This window comes from Apus apus, chromosome 1, assembly GCF_020740795.1.
Source record: "Apus apus isolate bApuApu2 chromosome 1, bApuApu2.pri.cur, whole genome shotgun sequence".
NCBI lineage: Eukaryota > Metazoa > Chordata > Aves > Apodiformes > Apodidae > Apus > Apus apus.
Window position 1 is genome coordinate 175,414,896 of NC_067282.1, and position 27,953 is coordinate 175,442,848.

At 44.0% G+C, this 27,953-nt stretch overlaps 1 protein-coding gene across 3 annotated transcripts in view; it reads left to right on the forward strand.

Annotated features, from left to right (window-relative positions):
* Positions 1-27,953, forward strand: part of PRICKLE1 (prickle planar cell polarity protein 1) — a 67,626-nt gene that overhangs the window by 29,708 nt on the left and 9,965 nt on the right. Inside the window, exon 1 of one of the 3 annotated variants that reach the window (XM_051642156.1) lies at positions 22,554-22,598. The exons of 1 other annotated variant lie outside the window; for it this stretch is intronic. The gene's annotated coding sequence lies outside the window, so the exon portion shown is untranslated. Of the gene's footprint in view, positions 1-22,553; positions 22,599-22,874; positions 22,967-27,953 lie in introns of those variants that run through there. One more of the 3 variants, XM_051642146.1, reaches the window with a different exon arrangement.

Below are 27,953 nucleotides of genomic sequence, written 5' to 3' on the forward strand. Positions count from 1 at the left end.
AGAAACTACAGCTGTAGCTATTTAGGCTCTAGCCATGGAATAAAAAAAAAAGAGGGGAAAAACAAACAAAAAAATGCCACACAACCAAACCCAACAATTTAAGGCTTGCTAAGCTTGGCAGGGGTTTCAAGTTAATTTATTTCAGGTCAAACTCATTTTGTATCCACACAAATAATTAAGAAAGTTATCTGAAGCCTGTTTGCATTAATTATTCTGGAAACAAATTTTACTGAATGCAAAATAAATTATTCCACCATAAAATAGATGCAGGTACTTCTTAGAATAAACTACTTTGCATCTTCTAGCTGTCAGCTTGCTCTTTTAAAGGCAATTATTACTTACTTGTCTCAGCCTGTCTACTGTTGTGTCCTTAAGCGCTCTGGAATAATTTTGCCTGCATATAGTCTTACATATGTGCATGTGTTCACATACATATGCACACATGTAGTGTATATCTTGGACACATGTATAGTGAGAGCATACAGCTAAGCATGTGTTTGTTGTAGGTCATAGTCTATGTACTCTGCTTCCCTGTTGTCCCAGCTCAAGGTCTTTCCCTTCCTGCACTTCTGAGTCCTGTCTGAGAATAGTAATCAAAGTGTTGAGACTACTTCATTTTGTATCTTTCCATATTGAAGAGAGGGATTGTGTCTGGATCAGTACTACAGTGAAGTTGTAAAAACCTGGATGACCTAGGGGAGAGAAATCTTAAGCCGGTATGTGTTACTTTGAAAAGTAAGACTAATGATGGGACAGGTCCTCCTTTTGCCAGGCAGGCTGCCAGGGATAGGGCTGAAGTCCCACTAAGTCTTAAGCAGAAAGAAATCTGATGCAAAACCTGATGGTGGTGCTGGGCATCCCTAATTCCTGGACAGAGGAGTGAGTGGGAGGTGCTAGGTTGAATGTAAAGCAGAGCACATTCTTGAGCAGCCCATCCTCTCTAACCACAGCATACCATGGGTTTCTGGCTTGCTGTTCTGAAAGCTCTGCCTTCTGAGGGAAGGTGGCTCTGCCCTAGTAGTGTCTCCACTGCAAGAGCAGGCTCTGGAATGCAGATGCTGTTACTGAGCCTGTGTCTGCTGTCCTCCCGTGTTTGGGGACTGCCCAGCACTGCTGGAGCCTGGGGGACCAGGGTCCTCCAGCCCAGCAGGGTGTGGGGAGCAGAAATGGGAGGACAGCAAGATGGTGTTTCTCTGCTTCCAGCCCTCTGTGCCCAACATTAAGGGACTGCAAGTGGGCAAAACAAAGAAAATACAGTTATATTGCTTCAAGACTAACTTTTTAATGTGAAAGAAGAGAGAAGGAAAAGCAATCTCAGCTTCCAGTACTGTGTCAGAGCTCTCTTCCCAGTACTTTTCACTCCCTGTAAGTAGAGCAGTGATCTACGTGGCTTAATGAAAATTGTCTTCTGGTGCCTTTCCCTTCCCTGCTCTGCACAGCAGTGCCTTGTGTTTTGGCCTAAGGCTATAGGCCTCCCTGAGAAGCTTTCCTCCCAGTTTCTAAGTCCTGGCTCAATCTGCTGCGTTGGTGTTGGCTTTTTCTTAACACTGCCAGTGCTGACTGTGCTGCTTATTTATCTCACTGGACATAATTAAAAGAAAGCTTCAGTATCATTTTTGGGTTATTCACTAGATCAGTACTGTTAGCATCCAAAGTTGTCACAGTCTCACTGATATTCAAAGGTTTAATTGAGAGCAACAAACCTTCCAGAGTTTATTCTGATTTTTGTCAAGGATTGAAGTCTTATTTGAAATGTACCCTTTAACAGCTTTGCTCTTCTAACATTTTCTTTTTTTCTTTGATAATCTTTTTTCTTTAGTGAGCATCTGTTTCCAGATCCAGACTGTCTGCTTTAGCTCTCCTGTTCACCTGAATCCCCCCCTTCTGCTCCTGGGTATCGCAGCTGCTTGTTAGGATGGGGGATGGGGAAGGAGTTTGGTTGTTAAATCTCTTCCATCCTTTAGCTGGCAGGAAGATGGTGATTTATCCTGTCAGCTTTGATTTGGAGCATTTCTAGACTCCAGATGTGTGTTCCCAGGGTTCCCAGATTGGCTGCACTTCCTTGGAAGAAGAAGCTGTGGGGGAATGCAATAGAGACATCCAAGTTTAGCAGCACAAGAGCTATGTAAATGCAGCTATATCATTGCTGGCCCAAGCTGAATATCCAGCTGCACTAGCTTATGTGGATTTATGAGCTTGAGTCTCCACTAGCTCATGAATCTCTGCTTCTGATCTGTTGCTTGGTGCAGGCACGCACATCGCTGCAGATGTAGGCACTCAGGGCCTGGTCTGAGATGGTCATAACTCTCTGTATCTTACCATTTGAAGTACTGGTTCTTGAGCTATGCCTGGCAAGGAGCCCAGCAACCATATGGCAAAGGGTATGTTGCCTAATGCCTTATTCACTTCACATTTGGAGTTGTATCTAAGTTTCAAACCCTTCAAACTTTGGATGGGCTAGCCTGGTCTTCCGCTTTGAAGCACTCTTCCAGGAAACAGGTGGGCAACTGTGAACCTTAAGCTGCAAAGGAGGATATGAAACTTTTTTCTTAGTAACACCATGGAATGAGCTCTCCAGCAAGACTTTTCTTAGGGAGGTGTGCTTAGAAGGTGGTGAGCAACATGAGAAAATCCAAAGAGATGATGACAGACTAATTTAAGATAATTAATTAATAGATAAGCTCTTCTGGAGCAGTAGCAGCTATTTTAGAAAATCTAACCTGTCATTTTTTTATAAACCTTTATGTACCGAATCTTGCTTTATTTAGTTCCCAGCCCTTTCCTCTTGCTTATGTGTTACATAAGCATGTTAGGCATGTGGCATTTTTAATAAATGTGTTCCTGTACCTTGGTCCAATAAAGAGATGTTTCAGGATAAGCTGTACATTACAAAGCTGTACATTACAAAGCTGTACATTTTGTTTCTTTTTCCTCAAGTAAAGTTACAAATTGACAGGTTGCACTGCACTTAAAGCACTGTTGTCTTGGAGAACCGCCTAGATATTAATTAATGAGATCTTAAACTAAGCTTTTCATGGCAGAGCTATTTTGTTAGTCAGGTCCCTATTTATGTATACATTGTAAGAGTGGCATTAAATAAACTGCTATCCTGTAGTTAAAAGTCACACATGCATCTCAGCCTTCTGTCCCATATTTTTCTACTATAACACTTGCCAAAACCAGTACACAATATGTGATGATTAAATGCCCTGTAAATGACTTGTTTTAAACAGGCATGTGCCATATAGGTGGAAACTCATGGCTCTGGAGTGCTTGTAGTACTTAGTAAACTTGAAGTCTAAACATTAGCAAAGCCTCCTAAACATTGTTAGATCCCCAGGATTATGGATCATTTTTCAGTAATACTGGCTTAGATTTTCTTTTAAAGGGGGAGATTAATATGTTGCTTCTAATTGCCAGTAGAGAGAAATGGCTGGATGGTCTCTGGCAACCCCTGGAGTAATGAACCCAAGTAAAACCTGCAGAGGTTTAGAGCTTCCTCTGGCCAGAGGACTGGTGGGTGGCTGGGGAAGAACAGCTGATGGGACCAAAGTACTTGACTTGGTTTTGAAATGCAGTTTCAAAGTGTGAGCACTTAAACCAGCCTGTTTGCACTGTCACAAAGACTTACCTGTACTGGTTGCCTCTGACATTCAGGGGTTGAGGGCTAAGGAAGCTGGGCAATTCTAGAGGATGGACTTCTGGTCTACATGCTGGTTGTGTAAGCATACCGGTACCCACCTGGTAGGCTTATGCACAACTGTTTGCCTTTAAGTTTTGAGAGAGCCCTTTCTGAATATATTTGATGGATACAAGCCCAGTGTTTTTATTAGGGATTGCTAGCATAAATACTTGCACATTTTCTCCCTAATTCCTTCAAGTTGGTCGTCTTTATTCTTACTCTCTGAAAAGCAAGTTCTTTCTGGAAGGCTTGTTCCTCCTAGAGAAAAGGCGGGTACTAATGTTTATAGATAAAAAGATTATCTAGGAGATCAGAGAACTGTGTGTTTTGCTGTACTCTGTGAATAATTGAAAGATAATGCAGTATAAAGGAGGTGGGAGGGAGAGGACAAAAGAGGGGAAGAGAGACTACTGTGTGCAATTCACAACCACAAGCTGCCGGGGGCCTGGAAGGAGAGGGTGTGTTAGCTGAGATGGAATAAAGCCCTAAGACAAAAATTGTCTATAACTTGCATGTTATATCCACATCAGCCCATCAAGAGTGGAAATTAGGGCTTTGTTTTGCCCTGGTCAGTTTTATTGAAGGTACAATGTGCCTTGTGTTATGGGTGTTGGCTGGGGCAAAGGAGCTGCAGCCTCTGCAAGGTCTCATGCATTGGCGTAAGTTGCTCTTAACTGCTTTGCTAACTGGGGCAGCTGGAAAATACATGCGGCTCTGCTGGTATGGCCTGACTTGCTGGGGTGCAATAATAGCTTTTGTTTGCATCCCATGCCCTTCTTAACCAAGCTTGCATAAAGCAAGCCTGGGAGGTAAAAGTTAAAACTTTCCTTTTGCCTTCTGAAGGCAACTAGAGTAACCAGAAAAAAACTAATTCCTTCAGTGAAGATTGAATCTAACCCCATCTGAGTTGAAATTGCTTTCTAGAGTTTAAACTTAATTTAATCATAGTCTGTTTGCGCTTTCAACAGACATGCTTTAGAGTAGATGGCCTTGGTTTGCTGTGGGTCACATGTTTACTCCTATGTGTAAACTGTGGCCAGTTGATCAGACAGGAAATATTTTGGGCCGAAAAGCTTCCTATCATGTCATCATTCATGTAAAAATGAAGCTTCTTGCTGTTGCAGACTTTTCTGGCACATCTTGTTACCGGTGTCCCAAGGGTTACAAGGTAACAGGTCAAAGGAACTGCACTGGAAAAGTTCCCCAAAAGACTGCAGAGCTCTTTCCAAAGGATGCTGCTCCATCCAAGCAGATGGTTGGCCTGAAAAAACAAGGCTGGGACTCTGGAGCATGGCTCTAAAGAAAGTGGGGAAAGAGCTAAGTGAAAAGGAATTTTAAAAGATGTCTGATGTGCAAACTTCTTGCTCTCAGGGCAGGAAAGTTTTACTTAAAACATATGGTTTCTATGCAAGGAAAGGTCACAGATCAAATGCTGGGAAAGGTCTGAGGCTAGTCGTCTAAAGATCTAGATAAAGGTCTGTGCATCCAGCACTGATGCAGACTGGAAGATGTTGGATGACCACATATGCACCTTAGCATGTGTGATCTATATCACATGATACTGTGATAACTAAGGAATGAGTAGGTCCATGATGACCAGCCAGTCTCCTCACCTTCACTCCATATAGGAAGATAAGGAACAAACCCTGTCTCTCTTTAATCATCTGAGGGAGTACTGTCTCTCCTGCCTACACAGCCATCTTAAATTAATCCAGGCTGGTGTGTCAAGACAAGTGGCTAATCAATAGATCTGCTTTTCCAAATGTCCACTCCTGCAAGTTCTCCTCAGTAATACTACTGTCTACATGTTTTCTTCTGTGGGAAGGAGGGTTGCGGGTTTGTGGTATATAAGCAAGTCCTTCTGGCCCTGGCTCCTTGCAGGTTAGTTGAACTTTATCCTATAGTGGCCCTGTTTCTCTCTTGGTCAGGTACAGGCTTCTCTGTACCTAGGAAAAAGTGAGGACCTGCTTTGAGAGTGGAGGCATGTGATGGATTTGCTGCATTTCACACAACTTACTTTATTACCTGCTTTTCATTTGCCTAGTGAAGACTCTGACCTCTGCATAAAAAAGTCTGTTGGCTAGTGATGGCATAGAGAACGTGGCAAAATCAAAGTATTTACAACATCTATATCTTTGAAGTGCCTGTTTAATAGTGCCATTGTCATGCCAGTTGGAGGCAACACTTCTCTTTGCAATTGAAAGGCTCAGCAGAGCTAGCTGATAAGCCCTGGTGCCCTGCTGGGAAATTGACCCTTTGAACTGGGAAGAATCCCTCCAGATAAGCAAGTAATGGAATTTTTATCAGGTCTTGCTTTTTATTGTAGCATGTTTAGAGTTGTCAGTCATTCTATGCAGCAAAAGTGTTTTCTCTCTAGTCTAGTAGATGAGTGGGTAATGTAATATTCACACTTTAAAGATGCTGCTTCAAGACTTGTAAGGAATAGCCATGCCAGGAAAGGAAAGGAAGCAATCACAATATAACTTAAATAACAAACGTATGTTGATTTAAGAGCCAAACTCCGAGCATCCTAACTCCCAAGGGAAATGAGGGGAGTTGTGAAGGTAGTCCTAGTACCTTTGTAGGATGGATTTTTTTTTTTTTCCACTGTTACCTTTAAAAAATTTTAAAATAAAAGGAAATTTATTTTTAAAACTTTTTTTCATTTCACATTTAAACAAATGCTCTCTTCTACAGTAAAACTCTAGATACATTTGTCTCTACAATGATAACATTTGTCTCAACAGCATAACAATGTTTGCGAGCAGAGCAGTGTTTAGCACTAGTTTTCTTCTGTGCCAGTGAGAATCTGCTTTCATTTAAAGCAGGGATCAAGCTTTTCAAGGCTTTTCTCTGTAAGCCATAAAACTAAGCCATTAGACTTGCTGTCTCAAATCCCAGTACTAAAAAAGCGAAGAGAAGGAAACTAAAATTCAGACTTGACCTGGTTTTGAGCCTTGTGTGCCTGGACAGAACTGTTGATACCTCTAATTTGACCACCCTAGGAAACCACAGTGGGTCCTGTGAAAAGGCTGCTCTCGTCTGTGGGAGCAGTTCAGTTGGCTTCGCATGTTCTGGACCGGGATGTTGCAGATTCAGCCCCTGCAATCTGTTTTGGCAAAGCAGCCATCTCTGGCAGGCTGCACATCAAATGCAGATGGTTTGAGTTTGGAAGTTGGAGACAGTAACAGAAAACATGGCCCTATTAAATATATTGATCCAAACAAATCTATCTCATGGGCGACCTATAGAACAAAAGGAAACGCAAAGGAAGGGTATTGTGAAACAACAGGGGGAAGCTGCTGCCATTGCAGTGGGGGACGGGACACATTGCTCTGAGTACAAATTCATCAAGTTCAGGCTGACATTCCTTCGTGTCAGGTTTCCCCTTTGGTTTCCCTGAGACATTGCTTCGATGGAAAACCTTTCTCTCCAAGTAGTTCTGTCCCACTTAATTGCTCTTTAAAATGTGCTTTATTCCTTGCTAACAATACAGTGTTATATTAATGAATTTGTAATTTAAATAAGGGGGGCAGGGGCTGACATATGGCAAATACATGCTTTAGTTCTGGTAAGCACATGATTTTGAAGATAAACAAAGCTGTTTCCTTATCCTCAGCATGTACTTATTTTGTTTTGCTGATAATGAGAAAAAATTAACACTGTTAAACATGATTGAAAACAGCAGTATCCTGTGACATTGATGTCTGTGTGAATGACATTGTAAGCCTCTTTTGTTGTTTGCATTTACTCTAGAGTTTGTTTATAAGAGTAAGATGAATTAAGAAGAAGTAATCCTAACTTCAAAAAGTAGTTTCAAATCTCTCTAATTTTGTTTTCAGTTTTGTAATAAGTCTTAGTACATTTGCATCTCAAATGTGTACAGCTAAAGGCTATTTTTATTAAAAATTTAATTATATCAAAAAGTTTCCAAATGGTGCAAGAGTTTTAAAAGATATTTTATGACATAGATGTTTTGTGTTGAAGTTTTTAGCTACTTCCAGCACTCGAGTTGGAGTAAATCATAGTTCCAAAATTTTGTTTTGTAACAAAACTTACGTAAGCCTAAAAATTGAGGGAAGGCAGTGCTCATTCTGCTATTCTGCATTTTAAATGTGTTTATTAAAGTTAGTGTAAGACCTCTTGGAAGCCTAGGACTACATCTCTCTGGGCAATGTTTCATTTAGCAGTAAATGGTCCCTGACCTAAGACCGGGTGCCAGGCTGCCCAAATCCACATTGCGTAGCCCTTGCCCATAGTTGCACCACATTGTGTACAGCACATGCACACCCTTTTGTAAAGATGTTGCTTTTTGGTGAGTTTTCTTTTTTTTCCATTCAAAGTGTCTGAAATACTCATCAGGCAGTTGCGAGTGTGTGTTGCATGTGTTGGGGTACTACATGAAAGTGTGGGCCGAGTGGTTCACAGCCTCTTCAAACTAGAGCTTGAGGACTCTGGAGGAAGGGTGGAAAAACCCAGGTCCAACTCTTTTCTGTCCCACCTGGTAGGAATGGTCCATGGCATATATGAAAACCATGCCATGGGGTGTACCACCAGTGAATCGTGTAGGTAACGGCAGGCTGATGCCTGAGCTTGTGCCCAGGCCCTGCGTTATTCACTAGTGCAGAGGTGGCTGGAGTGTCCTTTCTATTAAAGGATACCTGAGGTACTTGAGGTGCCTCTTGGCCATAGTGGCTGGCTATATTTGGCACTACACAGGCTGCAGCTGCACTGAAGACTCATGGTCCTTCCAACCCATGCTCCAGCATGAGTGCTTGCAGGGTCCCCTGACGGGGACTGAAAGCTCTCAGCACTGTCCTCTAGCTAAAGTGCTCAATGTGATCCACATACCACAGCTGTCCATCCAGTGTGCTGCTGGGGGCTTCCTCCCTCCAAGGTGTTCCCAGAACACCATTTTGCAGTTACAAGATAACTATGCACTTGGATTATTATGCATGCATAGTATGTGAGAAGCTAATCAAGGCTGTAAAAAGAAGAGCTGGGATAAGGAGGTGCAATGATGGATAGCCCTTTCTGAGGCTGAAGATCAGTGGTCTGTGCAGAAAAAAAGTTGGGCAGCACTGCCTTAATGTCTGTACTGTTGCAGATGTGGCATCATCTCTAACTCTTTATTGAAGCTTTCTAGCAGAGTCTCACTGAGGTCGTGGGGTGAGAGGCTGATGCCATCAAAACCAGGAGCCTAGTTTATAAAGACCTCTGGCACAGCCTAGGTCTGTTCTTGGTTTAAAAGACAAGACCCTTTTTAGTAGAAAACCCAACTTCTGATGTGGCTTCTCTCTACCAAATCTGAAAAATGTCTTTGTGCTGTGAAGTTGTGAGAGGAGAAAGAGAGGTGACCATGCAATTTGGAGACCTTCTGTGATTTATTTATTTCCACCACCCACCCCTTAATCTTTTAAAATAGAGGTGTAGCATGTCCTTTGTATATCCCTTCTTATCTGTTCCATTGACTGACCAGTAGAAGTAAAATCTTTTGGCCCTGGTTGTGAATACTATGATGTTCTCCTAAAACATGATTATATTGTGAACAACGCAGAAAAAACAGTGGATTGTTCTGTGCTGCTTCATCTTTCTTCTGATGAACAATGTCTAATTTCTCCTAACACCTCTCATACAAGGGTTCTAGCTGTGCTCTTTGAAGCAGATACAGAGCTACGGGAGTAATTAGATCAACTCCAGTCACTGAACTTGGCCTGCTCTTCCCAGAGGGATTCTCCTGGTTTGCTTACATTGGTGCCTAGGAGCAAGAGCCATGCAGAGCAAATTAAGTTGTTTAGCTGGAAAAGTGGATTCTATTGCTGCATGGGTCTTTTAGAGAAGAGATGTGCATGCTGAAGCCTTTAATGGTCAAGCTCAGTCATTCAGAACAAACTGATGCTGCTTTGTGGGTGAGTTGAGGCAGCATTCCATTCAGCATTCTTGCATTGTTACCCCTTATTGTGCTTTCTGGTAAAATAACCAGAATTTCTCCATAAATTTGAAGGGTGTGACATAAATTTCTTCACTTTTGCAAATGCTCTTCTTTGCTTCCATTTTAATAGTGTCAAAGGATTGGAATGTTGATAATACAATGATGCGCAATTTTACAGTACTGTCAAAATAGTGCTCAAATAAGTAATGAATTTTTGCAAGACAAGGTGGTGTCAACCCATCATTTGGATGAGGAAAGCTGACAGCATAAAGATTCTGCTGGAGATCTGTTGGTAGTCACAAGAAAGTGATACAAAACCTTGATCTATATTCAGGGAGGTCAGTTTGTGTCATGCGTTGTTTTCATAGCGGCCGTGTCTTTATTTAAACATTCTGTATAGGTCTAATGAAACAGAACATTCATTCTGTCTCACAGATCAGAATTGAAAGGGTAACGTACAAGTCTTGCTGGAAAATGTGATTAGATTTGACTGTTTGACAGGGAGTATACTTGGCACTGCTTAGAATAACTAAGAGAATGAACAGCTCTACCTCAGGTAGTCAACATTGTCCCAAAAAAACGAATGCTCACTGCTTGAGTTTGGCTTTCTAAATGATGGGATTTGCTTTGGGTTCTCATTAAATGTTGGATGCCATAATGTGACACATGATATGCCCTGCAGTGTGTCATGTGCTATGATGCTAATCAACATTCAATACCAAAAGAGGAGAGCAGCTGCTCTGCAGTCAGCATGTCTGAACAGTCCTGCGCCCGGCAGGATATCACTTAATTCACGCTAATGGATAAAGAACTGGCCTCATAACACTTATGTAAATGAGGCTAACGATCAGGGGAAAAAATGCAAACTAGTTTTCATTTATTCATAGAGATAGGTGTAATTAGAGGTAATAGCTGGATCCAAAAACCTGCTCTCCAGCATTTATTTGTTGATAATACAAAATGTGAATGGCTTGTTCCACTATTTGTCTCTTGTGAAGTTATTAACTTCACACAAGTTGAAGTAAGTGTGCTCTTAAATTCTCATTGAGAGAGTTACAAGGCTTAATGGGGAAAATCTACAGATAATTGCATCTCCCAAACTTACCTCAGTTAATTTTGCTGCGTGATAATGGATCTCTATTGAAAATCCACTGCTGGGAGGATCAGTGTATTGATTTAGTTTTTTGACCTTTTTACGTTAGCTGCACTGTCTTCTGTAGTTTAGAGAAATCAGGAAGAGTCAACCTGTTGATTGCAGTTGTGGCAGCTGAGTAAGATTGTAATTAGATACAAAGGTCTTATTTTAACATCTGGGCTGTAGAGTACTAGTCACCCTCTTCCATTTCCCCCAAGCATTCTTCCTCTTCCTTGTTCATGAAGTCTGCTGTCCCTCTCACAGGTGTGTCATCGCAGTGGCACAGCTGTCACCATTTAATCATTCAAGTCTTGAAGAATCAATCAGCTGTGGTGGCTTAGTCTCATGGTAAGAAGCAGGAGCTGATCTAGCTGCAATTTTAACAAGTCGTCATCCACTTGGGTATTTTAGATAGTGGCAAGTGTGTGCTTCAGATGGGTCTAGGACAACACTCCGCCAGCAACTCTCCACAGGACATTTTGCTGCGGACATCTCTATGCCAAAACAACTCTTCATGGGCACAACTCTCTGTGGATTGGCAGATGATGCAGGGCTGTGCCGTTCCTCATCTGATGATCCACAGAGAGTTTTCCTTGTGGAGGGCTGTCCTGGCATAGAGTTGTTCCTGTGGCAAGTTGGCTTCTGTGGCAAATTGTCATGCAGAGAATTGGCATCAGAGAGTTGCCCCTTCCTTGCTTCAGATAATGCCAAGTGTGTGGTTCTGATCCTCCAGTACAAGCTGGTTTTGGCTGTGCAGATTTCTCTATCAGTAGTCTTCCTGGTGCGATGTGTAGTGAAAAAATAAAGCCAGCCTTAACCTCACTGACAAGAGAAAGATGAGTAATACTTGAGGCTCTGTGGTCCCCACACAGGGCCAGTCCAGGTTGGTATGGGCTTTTGTTATTTTCCGTAGTTTAATGTGGTGCAAACTAACTACATAACATTCCACGACATCTGGTTTCACTCCCACTGAGCAGGCACCTCTCTGGACCTTTGCATGTTAACTAAGTCTTGCCAAATTGTAGATATTCTCTGGTCAGCACACCAAGAATTGAGGAAGGACATTCTAATCCAACTGTATGATGGCACCAAGTTGGTTGAGAAAGCAGTGGTGGTACCCCAAACAAGGTCAGGATTCTCCATTCTGTAACTGGAGTCTTTAAAATGAAACTGTAGGTAAATTCTTCCCCTTTTTTATTTATTTGTTTGTTTGTTTGTTTATTTTAAGTGTGCCCATTAGTATTCTGTTAAGGTCCTGTTTCTGCCAATGGAGCTTCCACCAGTGTGGAGGTGTGAAGGGATATCTGTCAATGAAAGCAAATAATCCAGACCTAAAAAGTTATCCCCACAAATGCGTTTTGGCTTTTAAATGTGCCCAGTATGAAGTTCAGAGTACCTTCAGAAGGCTGGAGTTCTTGTTACGGTGTTGTAAGTAAAGTCCAGGCCAGCTGTCAATAGATTGCATTTACAAAAACAATGTAATTATCACTGAATTATTGCTGACTCATTACTTCTTGTATCAGGGAAGGAGAATTATGAAGGAGTACCACTGAAGGGAAAGCAGATGATGACTGAGGAGTCAGGGATGTGTGTAACACAAAAACCACAAGATTACATCAAGCTGGAGAGTCGTGTATATGGCTCTTGTGAAACATTTCTTCTCATCTTTCCTCTCTTTCTAATTGTCTGAGAATTAATCTTGCTGTAGACAAGAAAGCAAGTCAGGAAAATAGGCAGGTTTAAAGGTACTAAATAGTAAAAAACTTTAACAGTTGTGACTTTTTATAGACTCTCTATGTGACAATTGCCATTTCTCAAAGCTGTAAAAATGCCTTGTCTTGACAAATCACCTGTCAGACATATCTGAAGCCATATCAAGCAGCTCTGATATTCACAGGTTTTACTTAACAAAACCTGGTTTGTCAAAATTTAGAGTTTTGCCTTGAGTTCACATTGCTATCTCAAATACTTGCTTTTAAAACCTCTTTAAAAGATACTGAAACATTTTGTAGTGGAAAGGCTGCATGTTTTTCTGCTGTGTCATCCTGAAAATAATGGAACTTTTTCCTTAGGAACTGCAGAATTGAAAAAATTAATCTTGAACTGTCTTTGTGAAAGTGGCCTGACACTTGCGCTGATGTTGGAACTTGTTGCAACAGAAACTGTCTGTTCTAGAAGGGTGTGTTGTCTGTGGCCATAGATTGCATTAGCACTTGTTCACTTCCATTAAGTTCTGGTACCCTTTCTAAACTAGGCATTATTACCTCAAGGCCACGCATCTGAAGGATTCAATCCTCCTGAGCAAGCTGGTGAGAAAAGTTGGGACATGCTGGCAAGCCCAAGTGGGTGTAGCTTAAAGCTTGGAGGCTGCCAGCTGAGTATCAGGTGTCAGGTACTGTCAAGCAGTTGCTGTTTCAGCAGCTGACAGTAAGGTAAGGACTTAAGGATACATAGATGTTTGTACAAAGGTCACTTATGTCAAGGGTACCAGTTGAGTGTTCTTAAAACAGTCTTAATTTGTACTGTGTGCTTCATACATAAGGATTGCTGTTGCTATGAATAATCTAAAATCTTTACTCTGAAAATATGCTTATATATTCTTAAGAGTTTGCAAACATTTCTATAAATACAGTTAAGGAAATACATATGTATTGGTGATTCCAGACTTGTCTATAGTAATGTCATGTGTGTGATGTGGTGAAGCTTGATGTTTAGGGAAGTTGAAGTGATTTTTCTGGTTTAGTTACAGTTAAATATCTTGCCTGTTGTGTGGAAAAAACAATGACTGCTAGCTAAGGAACAAAATTAACTTGATTTCTATTTGAATATTTAACTGTGATCTTCACTATTATCCTACTGAAAACCAGGCATAACTTGTGACTAACAGATGGTGCCTGTCCACTTGGCTTTGAACTAGTGCAATAAAGATGAAGAGTAGGAAAGGAGCACTTTTAGGTCTCCAACCACCTGATCCTAAGCATCAACCAACTTGGAGGAGAAATTTGACTCTTTCAAATGTCTTTGGACTGTAACTCTACTAGGTCTGCATTTTTTACTGATCTAGCACTTCTTAACTGATCTTTCTCTTCACTTCATACCTGTGTGTCCATAATCCCAAGGGCATTTGACAGGCAACTGAGAGAAGTGCTAGTGAAGCCATCTTCTCTTCCTGCCTTTTGATGTGGTTTTGATGTATCAGTGTAGTTGTAATAGCTAGCTACTGACCAGGAGTGGAACTGTCCCTCTGGGCTTTCCTCCTGTCCCCTCCCTAATGCTGACAATTGTGCTCAACTCATCCTGCTGTAAACCAGTTCTGGGAGCTAAACCAGCAGAGAAAAACTAATCATACTTGGGACATGGGGGGAAGATTAAAAAAAGAAAGGCTGTAACCTCTCGAATTGGTATTCCTCACTCTGCTGAGCAGAAAGCCTGTTTGGGTCTCCCAGAAAACATGCTGAACCATAACCCTCTTAGGAAAAGTGACAGCAAGCATAAACTCTGCATGTTTACCCTTCATCATATTTGGTCATACTCAGTGAGGTTGATGTGAGTAAGGTGAAGATTGTACTAAGGGCAAAACCCCCTTCACATTGATTTTTACTTGTCCAGGCATATGGTGCCCATTTTGGGGTAATGGCAAACATGACAGCACTTCCATTGGGAAACAAGACAGTGGATTTTATTTATTTATTTATTTTTTAAATATAGCAAGATGCCAGCTTTTGAAGATTTTTTAATGCATTCAAGAAAGACATGGGAGTGAGGGGGAAACCTTCATGGCTGTCATAGAAGGAACTTTGGTTAGATCAATAACTTTTCTTTATCCTTCTCCTTTCTTGTTTTGTTGTTTATTGGGTTTTTTTGAAGAATAAGAAATGGAAGGAGATTGGAGTATCATTTATATTTTAAAGCAATAACAACTTAAATAATGGAAACTCACTGTAAAACTGTGCCTTAGTATACTGAGTCAAAGTGTCATTTGGATGCTGCTTAGCTCATGACAAGCTGCCTCAAGCATGAAGAAAAAGAAACCTTATAAAAATCAAGAAAGCTACAGTAACAGTAGTGGCAAAGAGCATGGACTGGACAGATATGGAAGCACAGTGAATCTCTGTTGGGGTAGAAGCCTGCCTAGCTTTGAGACAAGAGTTTTTTGTTTGCTGAGCAAGAAGTGTTTGCTGGCTGTTCCCAGGCTTGCCTGGCTGGGATAATTATTTAGCCATTGATCTTTCTATGCAAAAGACTGAAACATTTACCTTTTTTTGGTGATGCCTTTTGGTAGAGTTTTGTGGCCTTCAGACTTGACAGCTCATCAGTATGGTAGTCTCTTATTCTCTCTTGCAACTGCTGCACTAAACAAAGCTGATAAAGTTGCAGTGCATCTCGTTATCCACCTGACTTTCTTTACATTCTCATTGAATCACCATCTGCCTTGAGGATGGCCTTGTGTGATTAATTTGGCAAAGTAATTTAGTCCTGCCCAATGAACCTGATCTCCTTTTATGACCTGATGACCTGACTATTGGACAAGGGAAAGGCTCTGGATATTGTCTATCTGGACCTCCAAAAGCATTTGACACTGTTCCGCATAGAACTCTCATAAAAAAAAACTGGCTGCTCATGGCCTGGATGAGCACATGATCTGTTGGATCAAGCACTGGCTGGACAGTCGGGCCCAAAGAGTGGTGGTCAATGGAGTCAAGTCCAGCTGGTGGCCAGTCACAAGTGGTGTTCCTCAGGGCTCAGTGTTGGGACCGTTTCTGTTTAACATCTTTATTGATGATCTTGATAAGGACAGAGTGTATTATCAGTAAGTTTGCAGATGACACCAAGCTAGGTGGGAGTGTTGATCTGCATGAGGATAGGGAGGCTCTACAGAGAGACTTGGATAGATTAGGTTGTTGGGCTAATGTCAATGGTCTGAGCTTCAACAAGGCCAAGTGCCAGGTCCTGCACTTGGGCCATAACCACCCCAGGCAATGCTACAGGCTTGGGGAAGTGTGGCTGGAAAGTGTCTGGCAGAAAAGAACCTGGGGGTTCTAATTGACAAGCGGCTGAATATGAGCCAGCAGAGTGCCCAGGTGGCCAAGAAAGCCAATGGCATCCTGGCTTGTAGTAGAAATAGTGTGACCAGCAGAAGTAGAGAGGTGATTGTCCTCCTGTACTCAGCACTGGTGAGGCCACACCTGGAGTATTGTGTCCAGTTTTGGGCACCTCAATTCAAGAGAAATATCGAGGTGCTGGAGCGAGTACAGAGGAGGACAACAAAGCTGGTGAAGGGCCTAGAGAGTAAATCTTACAAAGAATGCTTGAAGGAGCTGGAAATGTTTAGTTTGGGGAAGGGCAGGCTGAGAGGAGACCTCATCAGTCTCTACATCTACCTGAAAGGTCTTTGTAGAGAGGTTGTTGCTGGTCTCTCTTCACAGGTAATTAGCGACAGAACAAGAGGGAATGGCTTCAAGCTGCAACAGGGGAGGTTTAGACTGGACATTAGGAATTTTTTTTTCACAGAAAGAGTGGTTAGACACTGGAATAGGCTTCCCAGGGAGATGTTTGAGTCACCATCCCTGGATGTGTTTAAGGGTTGTTTGGATGTGGTGTTGGTGGATATGGTTTAGGGGAGAACTTTTTAGAGTAGGGATGATGGTTGGACTCGGTGATCCCAAGGGTCTTTTCCAACCTGAATAGTTCTATGATTCTATGATTAATCTAAACATTATTCTCTCCCCTGTATTTGTAGCATGCTGTGAGAATGGCTTATGGGAAATGGCAGTGTAGCACTCTGCTGGTTACCTGTTTTCAGTGACTGCTGGATCTCCCTTTCCTCCTCCCCAGTTTTAAGCAAAAGGAGGTTGCCACAAACCCCTGCAAATCTCATCTTTAGCTTAAAACTCAGTTTTGTTTGCTCTGGATATAATGCTGCAGCAGTACAAGTAATCCTCCATGTCAAACTTTGCCTTCACTTAAAATCAATCACCTGTTTTTTTCCTAAGTTCAGGCTGTTGAAAAGCATCATCAGTGACAGGGCAGACTGAGTGTAACCAGAGCATTATTCGTGGAACAAATCTGTATTCACAAAGGGTTCAAAATTTATTTTTAAATATTAGTTCAAATATTTGTTCAAGTATTAGTTTAAATATTTGTCTCTTTATAGGAATGTCTCACTCCTGTGGTGAGTGTCCTTTTGTGTGTGTGTTTATTGGTCATAGTGGGAAAGGCATACAGAGTTTGCACCATTTCCTACTTTTAATCTAAATCAATTTCCGAAACAAGTTAAATGAGTTATGAGGAGTTATTTGGAGGCAAGGCCTGAGAATGGAGCTTGACAGAGGCAAGAATGACATCATTCGTCATCCACACAGGCCTTGGCACAATACTTAGCTGAAAAGTCCCTCAATAAGCAAACAGCGCATTAGCACCAGCCCTGCTACACCTTCCCCATTGCATAATGGTGTTTCTGCTGGGCTGTCATCAGGAGCCCAGGCAGCAATTCCACCCTGCCTCAGCCTCTGCTACCGGCAAAGAGTTGCCGGCGCGTGTTGCTGCAGAGTGTTTGTTGTGCCTGTGCAGCTTTGGAAACGGGGTGCTCCTGAGCCCAGGCTGTCGGTGCAGGTAGGAGGGCCCTGCTCACACCCCTCCGCCTGTGGTTGCGGCAGGATTGTGGGCACTCCTGGTGGTTACCTCTGCCCAGTGTGATTGTGGGCTGCGTGGAGCCAATTATGATAATATCAAGATTGCTGTCTTCAGAAAAGCCTGTGGGGTGAAGGGTTTCCAGATACAGCAACAGACCTGCTGGTTCAGGAGGAAGTCCCTAGCCCAATCCAACAAGGAAGGGCATTTTAATGAAACTTTAATTCTTCGCTGCTGAAGCAAAGTAGGATCATGGGTTTAAAAGGTATACTGGTCTTCAACTGTGAGAGCATTCAGAAGAGGAAATAAGGTAAACCTCTCTTCGATACTCATTCCTAACACACAGTAGCTGATGCTGGCCAGCCCTCAGGCCAGTGGTACCTGTTGCAGCTTTCCATAGGGAGCCGTTCAGGGGCTGTTTCCCTCCTTAATGTCTGGGTGCTGGATGCCTCGGCAGCTCCCTGTGCTGTTCTTGTCTGGTGGGTGAAAATACAAATGAGCATTTATTTTATTTGTTTGTCTAGTGCCACTCAACGATCTCCTGATTTGTTATCTGATCTTAATATTTCCACGGGATGTTTTCACTTTCTGAAGTTGTTTGGGGCATTGTTGTCTTTTCCATATTATTTTACTTGTTGCATTTCCCAGGCACACTTCCTTTTTATCCCTGTATCTTCCTTTCTCTGTCACATATATCTTGTCTTTACCTGCCTGTCTTCTACAGAGATGTTTTTCTCTGTGTTTTAAAATGTTATTTTTTAAATGGCAAAGATTCAGACCCTGGAAGCATCAGGGCTCACGAGGTGCTGCCTCTGAGCCCTTTCTTTGCAGCCTCAAAAAATAAAATACAGGAACTTACCTGTCAGCAACCCATTTGACAGTCCCCCAACACACCAGTAACAGCACCAATCTGCCTCTTGTAGTTTGTACTCCCAGCAGCACATGGTGATCCTCTGTCAATTCCAAACTCCCCAGTTTGGGTGGGCAGGAAGAAGCAGTGTTGAATGGGAAGAGCAATTGAGGATTGACCGACAGCTGTAGGCACTGAGTGATACAAAGAGGTGCTGGCCTAGCTCTGGAGGCCCACTAGGGTCCTTCAAGGCTTCTGCTTTGCTTCAGGTGCATCCACTGTGTCTGGTATCTCCTGCTGATCATGATCAAGTGGTAAAATTGTGCAAAATGTTCCCACCTGTGAAAAGCATACTTCCACATTCATGTTCTCAACCTGTGAGAGGAGGCCTAGGGCCAGGTTTGACATGAGGTTCAGGTACCTAGATGTGGATGTCCATGGGGTTTCTGAACACAGCAAGGCAAACGTAGTTTAATTTCACTTCTGTTTGAGCGTCATGTAAAGTGGTCTTGGAGGTCGGGCTGCTTATGCACCAGCTGCACAAGACCCTCTTGCCCTTGTATTTGTAAGGCACATGATTCCCAGTTTTCCCAGAAGCGAGAAGGAGCAATGCTGACAGCTGAGCCTGCAGCTCAACATCAGTCCAACCTCATAAGAGCTGGTGCTGGTTTTTCTGTGTGCTAACACTGTCAGGCCCAGGGAGCTAAACCAGCATTTTTTCACTGGGTTGGGTTTTCCCATATATCAACTCATACTGCAATGACTCTGGTCTGTTCATTCCCTCAGGACATAGACCCGAGTCCACTGAAGGTGAAAAGAACTTTGGTGCTGTAAAGGTGTCCTAGAGCTCACTGCACAGTAGCCTGCAGGTAGGACCATACATGGTAGAGTCCCCATCTCTAAAATTCCTGCAGAGCATACCTGCCTGCCTCAGGCATGGGCTTTGATTTGTCCATAACCCCTTGAGGGGCAGTTGTAATTCCTGCTCCATGGATTCCTCCTGTGCTGTCAGAAACATGCAAATCCATCCTTAGTTTGTTTTGTTTCAAAACATGAAACCTGGTTCATTTTGAATAGTTTTCTCATTGACAACATTACTGACAGATATGTTTTGTTGTTGTTCTAGCTTCCATTCAACTTACTGCATACTTTCACCTTTCATAGCTGACTCATGACTTTTTATTTTAAATGAACAGGTGAGATGATGCTTAATTAAAACTCTTGGAGTGGAGGTGGTGATCATTAAAGGGTGATGATGTAGAGGGTGACCTCCTCTGTTTATCCACAGAACTGATTGGGCTTGCAGGGTAGGTGTTATGCCACTGTCCTACCCAGAGAAACTGCCTCTGAAGCACAAGAGGTTAATTTCTTTCCTGCTCCTTTGTCTCTCTTCTGTGACTGCCAACAAGAGTAGCAATTACAGTGTTATCTCAGGGGATGTTCCCTGATGTGGATAATTGCTGAACTGGGAAACCACACTGATATGCTTAAGGAATTTCTTACAGGCCAGAGAACACCCCTGGCCTGGTCAGTAGTAAAAATAAGTTGTTACCTAGACTAAATTTGTGCTAATACCTCAGGGCAAAAGGTTCCATATCCATTACAGGTCTCTCTAACCATCCAGTTATTTGAAGGATCTGCTCTATCCAGGCATGGTCAAGAGTGTGAAACAGGCCTTAAATGGAAAGTTGGTTTGTGCATGTCCTTTTTTTAGCCTTTTTTTTTTTTCGGGAGGGGGAAGACAACTTCTGTAGCATAGTTTATGCTTCAGGTAGTAAATACATGTGCTGTCATATTTGTTGTGTGAAATAAAAAAAAAATCATAGCAATGTATTTGTTCTTGTGAAAGTAGCCTGAATCAAAAGAGATATAGTTAAGGAATGTCTTTCACAATCTGCAAATGCCTAGGGGGAGTTACGATAGCTGGTACTTCAGCCTAACATTCAAGGGTATGAAACAACCCAAGATCCGGTCTTTGAGCACTGAAACACAGCAATCTGATTTTGTTGTTGTTGTTGTTGTTTAGAAGAGGTTTAAAATAATTTATTACTTGAAACAATTTAGCAAGGGCTGTAGTGGATTTAACAGGAGCTGTAGTGGGGGTTTCATTGCTGGTACTTTTAAATCAAAATCAAATGTTTTGTTCATGCAGACAGTAATTTTAGGAAAATCTTATGACCACATGAGTTCAGGCTAGAAGATTGCAATAGATGTTTTTGGCCTGATAATCTTTAAGTGCATTGCCCAGAACAATATGGTAGTTTCTTTGCCAGAGCCAGAAAAGTCCGGGAAAGAAAAGCAAAGCCAGCCAACTGTCTCTGCACACTCTCAAACACTTTGGTGTCAGGGCAAGTGTTAGCAAGAGCAGGGACAGTTTGACTGCCCAGTAGAGTGAGGGAACATATCTTCTTTGGCTTCTTCTTCAATGGGCTCTAGGTCAGGAAACTTTGCAGAGTTGGATGTGTTGCAGAAGTCCCTAAATGAGCTTCTCTATTTTGCAATGTGCTGTGCAGACGTGGTGAGCCCTCACTGTGGGGAAATACTAGGGAAAGGTCAGGCACCCCTGGAAAAGAAGTAGACAATATATGCAAATTGTTGGTATTTAATTCAGTCGTGTAGTGGGGAAGAATAAACATTATTACTGACATTTCCATTTTTTATTAATGATGAATGGAGTTGGCAGATGTTCAGCTGGCCACCAGATGGGGTCTGTTCAGTCCAACAAATGGAATAGAAACAGTCTGGGTCTTGTAAAGCCAGCACTGACAAAAGCTCTGGCAAAACCTCTATTTCATCCAAGTGATATGCCAACTTTGACCTCAAAACAACTTAGCAGTTTAAGAATGGAGGTAGTACAACCAGTGAAACTGCTTATGGAAGTGAAATGGGGTGTAGAAGGATTGAAGCTGGTTAATTTGCTGGAGTTTCAGCGGGCTTTTTCCGCTGCAGGAGCCACAGATCACGGCTTTGATTTCAAAGGGCTAGATCCGTGTGGGACCGACCCCGTTCATCCACCTACGCTCACAAGTTTAATGGTGAGGTCTCTGTGCACGTCTGGTGGCACAGCCAGTTTGTGGTGGGAATGGGCTGCAGTCGACGGGCTGTTTTTAACGTCGTTAGCCCAGGATGGGCTTGGCGGCTTGAGATCAGATATCCCAGTATTGGTCCTGATCCATCAGCCGGCCTTCCTGTCTGCCTGCGTCTGGCGGGGGTGGGGCGAGGGCTCTTCCCGGCCCTCCTGGAAACTCCTGTGCAGGGCTGAGGGCCTGGGGGGCCGGGACGGCGGGCAGGAGAGCGCAGCCCCCGGGGACGGGACAGGGATCGGGACAGGGATGCTGCCCGGGGCGGCCGCCGCGCCTTTACCCGTCAGGGCCAGCTTCCCTTAGCACCCTGCGGGCAAAGTCATTCAAATTTAGAAGGATGAATTTAAATGAATGTAAATTCGGTTCCTGGGGGAAGCGATAAGTGTCTGCGAAGTGCCCAGTCGCAGTCCCGCTCGGCGGGCCCGGGCAGATAAGGCGGCCCCGGCAGCGGGACCTGGGGGGTGGGGGGGCCGGGGGTCGCTGCTCCCGCCGCCCCTCGCCGCGAAGGGCTGGGGGGGGTGGGGGGGTTGCCGCTTTGAGCCCGAGTTGCAGCGCGAATAAATTCCCTTTGATAATGACTTCCCGAGGGAGACAAAGCGAGAGGGAAGAGGAAATTTGACCGCGGTGTTCACGGTTACATTCACGGTGCCGGAGGGGAAGCTGCCCGCCAGCCTTTGAAGCCAAACCACCCGCCTCACAGGGCTTTTAATGCCCACGCTGCGGGGCGGGGGGAGTAAAAGTGAAGGCTGGCAGTTGTTTGTCCAGGGACGTTTAGAAAATGCCCCAGCAGCTCGGGTGCTACTTTCTGTGCTCGGACGCCTCTTTCTCACTTGAGATGTGCCAAGAGAGGCAGTGAGGAGCGGACATCTGCTCGCTGTGGTCCTCAGCTTCGGATTTTTTGTTTTATATTTATTGTTCTCACTGATACACAGCGATCTAGAACAAGTCTTTTATCCCGTCCTGATCCCAGTCCGTAGTTTCTTGGTGCACTTCGGTGCGCGGAGCTGCGGAACCGGGCAGGGTCAGCCCGGAGCACGGCGAAGGGTGGGGTGGGAAATCGTATTTCGGGCGTAAACACGAACAAAAGCGTTGTCTCTAAAACACATTTTCCGTCGTGTCCTGAGCGCAGAAATTTATTACTTCTGCAAACGCTTGGTCCCGCGGGTAGGCGGACGGCGGGGCGGGTGGCAGGAGCGGCCCCCCCCTTCCCTCCCTCGCCCTGGGCAGCACTTGGACGGGAAGGTCACTGGTGGGAGAAATTCCTCCCGCCGCCTGACGGAGGAGCGGTGAGGAGGGGTGAGGTGCTCACGGCGCTGGGGCAGCGCTCCTGCCTCAGCGGGGGATGCTGGGGGTCGGGGGATGCCGGGGGTCGAGGAGAGGGGCGGTGGGAGGAACGGGAGGCGCTGCCGGAGCCGCTGCGGAGCCCGTTCGGGGCGGAGCGCTGGGGAGCTGCCCCTGCCTGTCTTGCAGCCCCAGGGGAGGGTCCGCGGGGGGCGGCGCAGGTAGCGCTTCCAGCGGGCGGGACGAGGAGGGGAAGCGGCAGCGCCGCCCGGTGAGGGCAGGGCGGGAGCAGCCCCTCCACTCCCTGCCGCCCCTCACTCTCCTCGGCTCCTCCGGAGCTGCCTGGGGAGGGGGAGCCGCGCTCCGGGCCGAGGTGAGCAGCGCGCCGGGCCGGGGATGCTGCGCCCCGCGGAGCCGGTCCTGCCCTGGCTGCGGGCGCCTCGCCGGGTCTGTTTGTCTGTACAGCCCCGGGGACCGCGGGGAGAGGGGCTGCATTTAAAACGGAGGGGAGGACGGGGCGAGGGAGGGTGTGGGGTCTGGTCTGCAGCGGGCATCGCCTCGCCTCCCTAGCTGCCTTGCCGCCGTTTCGCTGCTGTAAAGAGGTGTTTTGGGGTTGCCTGTGTCTGCGCTCCCTCCCGGCTCCTCCATCCGAGAGGCCGGGTGGGTGCCGCTGCCTTCGGGCAGAAGGCCCCAGAGAGGGGGGACCCAGGGCTCCTCGGACCCACCGTAAAGTCCTTGAAACTCGGGAGGGGGGGGAAAAAACCCACCTGTCCTTCGGAGAGCTCTGCCTGCTGAAGGCTCCGGCTCCGGCTCCTCTGAGACGAACGGGTATTGCTCAGCGTGTCTGTCAGAATAAACGGGGCTATGCGCGGAATTCTGTTTTTACAACTCTAGTCTTGTGACTTACTGAACACTTTATTGAAGTGTTTTCTCTGGAAACTTGTCTCAAATGAGGGCTGTGAGCCCTAACAAAGAAGGGTGTTGTTCGGGAGCCAACAGGTGACGGGGTGAAACCTGAGTATATGTGTACATTGGAGTAAAGTCTGGCTGCTGTTTAAAATAGAATTATAATAATCAATGGGGGACTGTAAAATGCAAGATTTCTTTCTTTCTAAATCCGTGCACCCTCTTAAGGGGGGCGGAGGGGGAAGCATCCGTGAGAATAGCGCTTCCTCGGCCAGGGGGCTGGTTCTTGCCCAACTGCAGCGTGTGCTTGTATTTCCATTAGCGCTGCAGAGCGCCAAGCATAATACATCCCAATCAGATGGGTTGGCGTGGGGCGATGCTTGTCGCGGTGCTTCCTCCCTTTGTTAATGGACCTAGCCTGACTGTGCTGTATGGCTTCTCAAAAAAAAATACCCCGAGATGGATGGTCCGACTCCCAGTTGGAAAAGTGATCTTTGCGGTAGGATGCTAGAGAAGGAAAGTGCTTAACTCTTCTGTCCGTCCTTGCATGCTGACTAGCGAACGGGGAAAAGTTTTTACGCTCGGGTCCGCCTGAGGCTCTGTGGAATGAACAAGCGTACAGGCTCCGTTTCTTCCCCCTCTCCTGCTCCGGCTAGCAGTGTTTCTGAAAGGGCCCAGCCGCTCAAGAAGTTGGTGTGTGCTAGTGCTGATACAAACTCTGCTCATCAAATCCGGATCCAGATTTCCCTAGTCAGAGCTATAGGAGCCGTCTGTAAATATGTTACTTGTCCTGTGGCTCGGGAATGGGACGTTCTGATCATTCATGTAATACATAACAGTCATTTCATGGTGGTTTATTGCTGCTGTATTACACCCTTCCTCTTCTAATGTAGTTATCGTGCACGAGGGATTAAATAAGCAGGTGAATGGGCTGGCCATGCTAATCTTAACTCGTTGAGCCTCCATTGTGAATGGATGCATGTGATATGCATCTTGTATCCTCTATAGCCTTGTTAACATGCCTTCTAACAAAAAAGTTGTTAAACAATTTGCCCCGCAGGACAGAGTAACACAGCAGGGGATGGGCAAGGAGATGTTTGTCTAACTGTGCTCACAAATCATGACCTCTTCTATCTGGTCAGGGGTGAACATAATCAGTGAGCTGGAAATCCTAGCACAGGGATAGCCTTCATATGGGGTTCAGCAATAGCTTTGCTCCAGGTTTGATTTCCTAACATTTTATGTACCCGTGGGTTTGTAATTAGGAGTGTAGTTTGTCTTCATTTCTAAGAACTTTGTCGTAATATGGTCGTTTTAATACATCATTAGAAAAAAATATTAATTGCTTTTCTTTCAGAATAAAATTTAGCTGTTAATTCTCTTGTGTTATTCATAGTTGTCCTGCTGTCAGTGAAACACCTCCTTGTAGGCTATGGAACTTTTTTTGAGAGGTAGTATTTGAACAGAGCTGAAACTTCAAAATGTTCCACAAATTTTAAGGAAGCAAACCAAAACATCCTTGCTGCATTTTGTAGATGTCATGGCAGGAGAAGAAAGACCATCTTTCTACACACCCCTCAGAAAGCATTTATTTTTTCAGCTGTTGTTTATATTCATTTGAATCCTCCTTAGGATGTAGTAACTTTAAACAGGTCACTTTGAAGGATGAGTGCAGGTGGGGGGCGGGGAGGAAGAACCCTGTAGTTCTAAAATGCAAACCAAATTATGCTTGAGCAGGGGAGGAAGGAGAACTCCTAAACAAGCAATTGCTAAAATAGTTCTGCAGATAGCCTGCTGTTAAGCTGGGCTGGTTTAGAAACCTCACTCTCAGCAACACCACAGTATTGGTGACATGGCCATCTTGATATATGGTGTGCTGTCAGTCATTGTATAGCTGATTTAGCATTAGCTCTATGGCAGTGTTTTTCTTAAAAGTTAATGCTGTCCTTTGAGTAATCTTGGTTCATTGAGATTTATGAACCTTGCTTTAAGCATTTGTAATTGTCCTATCTGGGGAGAAGAACCCTGACTGTAAAGTTGCATTTTACAGTTGGAGGTAAGGTATATTTTTCCTTTATTCTCTACCAGCCATACTTTCACCCTGCCCTGTATCACTGGGAATATGTGCCTGTGGTTTTTCTCTTCTTGGAGCTGGAGTGTGTGCTGTCAGAAATGATTGGGTCAGAGGTCTCTTCACCTAAATTACATTTCAGATCTGTGCCTTGTGGTGTGGTTGAGGTTGGGCTGCCTAATGAAATGTTGGCAAAGATGTTTCATCTAATGACTCCTTTTATTGCTGGGTGAATAGGTAGGAGTCAGTTTTTGAAAAGTGACAGTCTGACCAACAGAAGTTCTCATGATGCAAGCTGTAAGAATTGGAAATACCAGCTTAGGCATCAGTGAGTGGCACATTATTGGAAGCCAGGTATCTATCTCTTTCTGAAGGGAAATAGTTCATCTGCTGCTAAGATCTTCTCAGTGATGCTCATAGTGATTTTATAGTTAAGAATTAGTTGGGTATAAATGATGAGGGGCACAAGCTGCCAACCTGAGCATCCCCATGTGTCTGCAGCAGTGAGCACTGTTGCCTTTTTTTTTTTTTTTTTGCTAGAGTGATTTCTTAACTGCATCACAGTATTCCTTTTCTACCTCCTTCCTCACACCCCAGTTTTATACAAGCAATGACAAAACTACACCTGATATTTTACTTCATTTCCACTAGTATATGGAGAGGGCAGTTTTATATCGCTTATCTTATAATTTGTTTCTGAAGGAAACTTAATTTGGGGGATCAAATACATACCAGGATGTCAGTCTTTCTATTTTAAATATATAGTATTGAGCTTTTAGGATTGAGTTTGGTTTTACCTTCTTTGACAAAGACTGTAGTATGGCAATGCGAAGCTTGGAAGCTGCTTTGCTTACCTTCAGTTGTTCAGCTAGTGTAAGATTTCAGAAATTGGCCTGACAGCTGGCAAGCTTTGTAGAAATAGCCTGTTCTCAAAGGTGGAGTTGGCAGGTTTGCTTGCCCCATCAAATAATAAACAGAACTTTCCTTACAGTGCCACTATGCAGTGTAATAGAAGTGTGCTGGCATCTTAGCAGTGCACCAAAAGTAGTGCCTATGTTTTTGAACCAGAAGTTTTTGGAGTAAACTTAACTAATTTATTTTTTGAGCACTAGCCCAGTGGAAGAGTTAAGTAATCCCATCTCTTTTTATTTGGTGTGGTAATGTAGAGACTTACTGAAAATGGGGGTATGTAGACTGTGTAGTTCTGAATATTGTCATTTCTCCAACTTTGTAGCTTTGGATGCATGTGGCCACATTTTATGGAGCATATTTGGGTTTACCTACTGAATCAACAGAGCCTCTCAGTAACCAGTGCCTCAGAAATCAGCAGGAGAAACTCCTGCTGAGTAACTAGCAGAACACTTGGGAATGCAGTCTTAAATTTTTCTTCCACTTGTGATCTAACAGCAACATATTTTCTCTAATAAGGTGATGATGATGATCATGATTACATGTGAAATACAATGTGGGACCCACCAGAAGTTTTCAGATTGCTCTCCCCTTGAGGCCCACCAAACATGTCAAGGAGATGAACATTTTCTACTGCTCACATCTAGCACTGACAAAATTGTGTCTGTGTTTAGATGAATAAGTTAAAGGGTGGCCTGAAACGTGGAAGGCACAGCTCACGTGTAATGTTGTACTGTAAAAGCAAGCTTGTTTCTAACTCCTAGTGGTCAGGGTGTCTGTCATGGTAGGATACATCCTCTCTGCTTTTGGTTACCAAACTCCCTGGACTGAATTTCCTAAGAACTTCTGCTAGAAGTAATGTAAGAGACTTAAGCTTCTTACTGCAGAATGCTACAGATGTTAGTGAGAGCTTTCTTTGCCAGTTGTGACTCAAAGTGATCCCACTGATACTAAGCTTTGCAGGCTTCATGAATCAACAGAAGCATCTCCCTGTAGGGTTGAAATTAACAGAACAATCATGATGTATTTTACAGAGCTTAATCTGGCATAATTGGATTTCAGATTTTCACCTGGACCAACGCCCTTCCGCTCCAATAGAAGCTAAACCAAATTTCTCTGAGGAATCCAGGAGACTCAGTGCTGTTTGGCTACCTTGTGAAAAACAGGTGCCACTTGCACAGCTGTCTTTCCCTAACAATTTCTTCAGTTTTTGACAAGCAATTGTCATGTCTTTTGTGTTACTAGATTGGTGGTAATAATGACTTCAGGAAGAGCTAGTGCTGTTTCTTTAAATATCTGCCCAATGAGTCTTTCCTAGATGTAGCTACATATAACCTGGGAAATTAAACAAGTAGAAGTGTGAAAGTGTTAATATTGAAATACATTATGGTTGCCCAATGTGGTAGTGTGTGGGTGTCTAGTTTTCTTTGTGTTTATTTTTATAACTCTTCTAAGCACTTTTGAATTGCTTGTA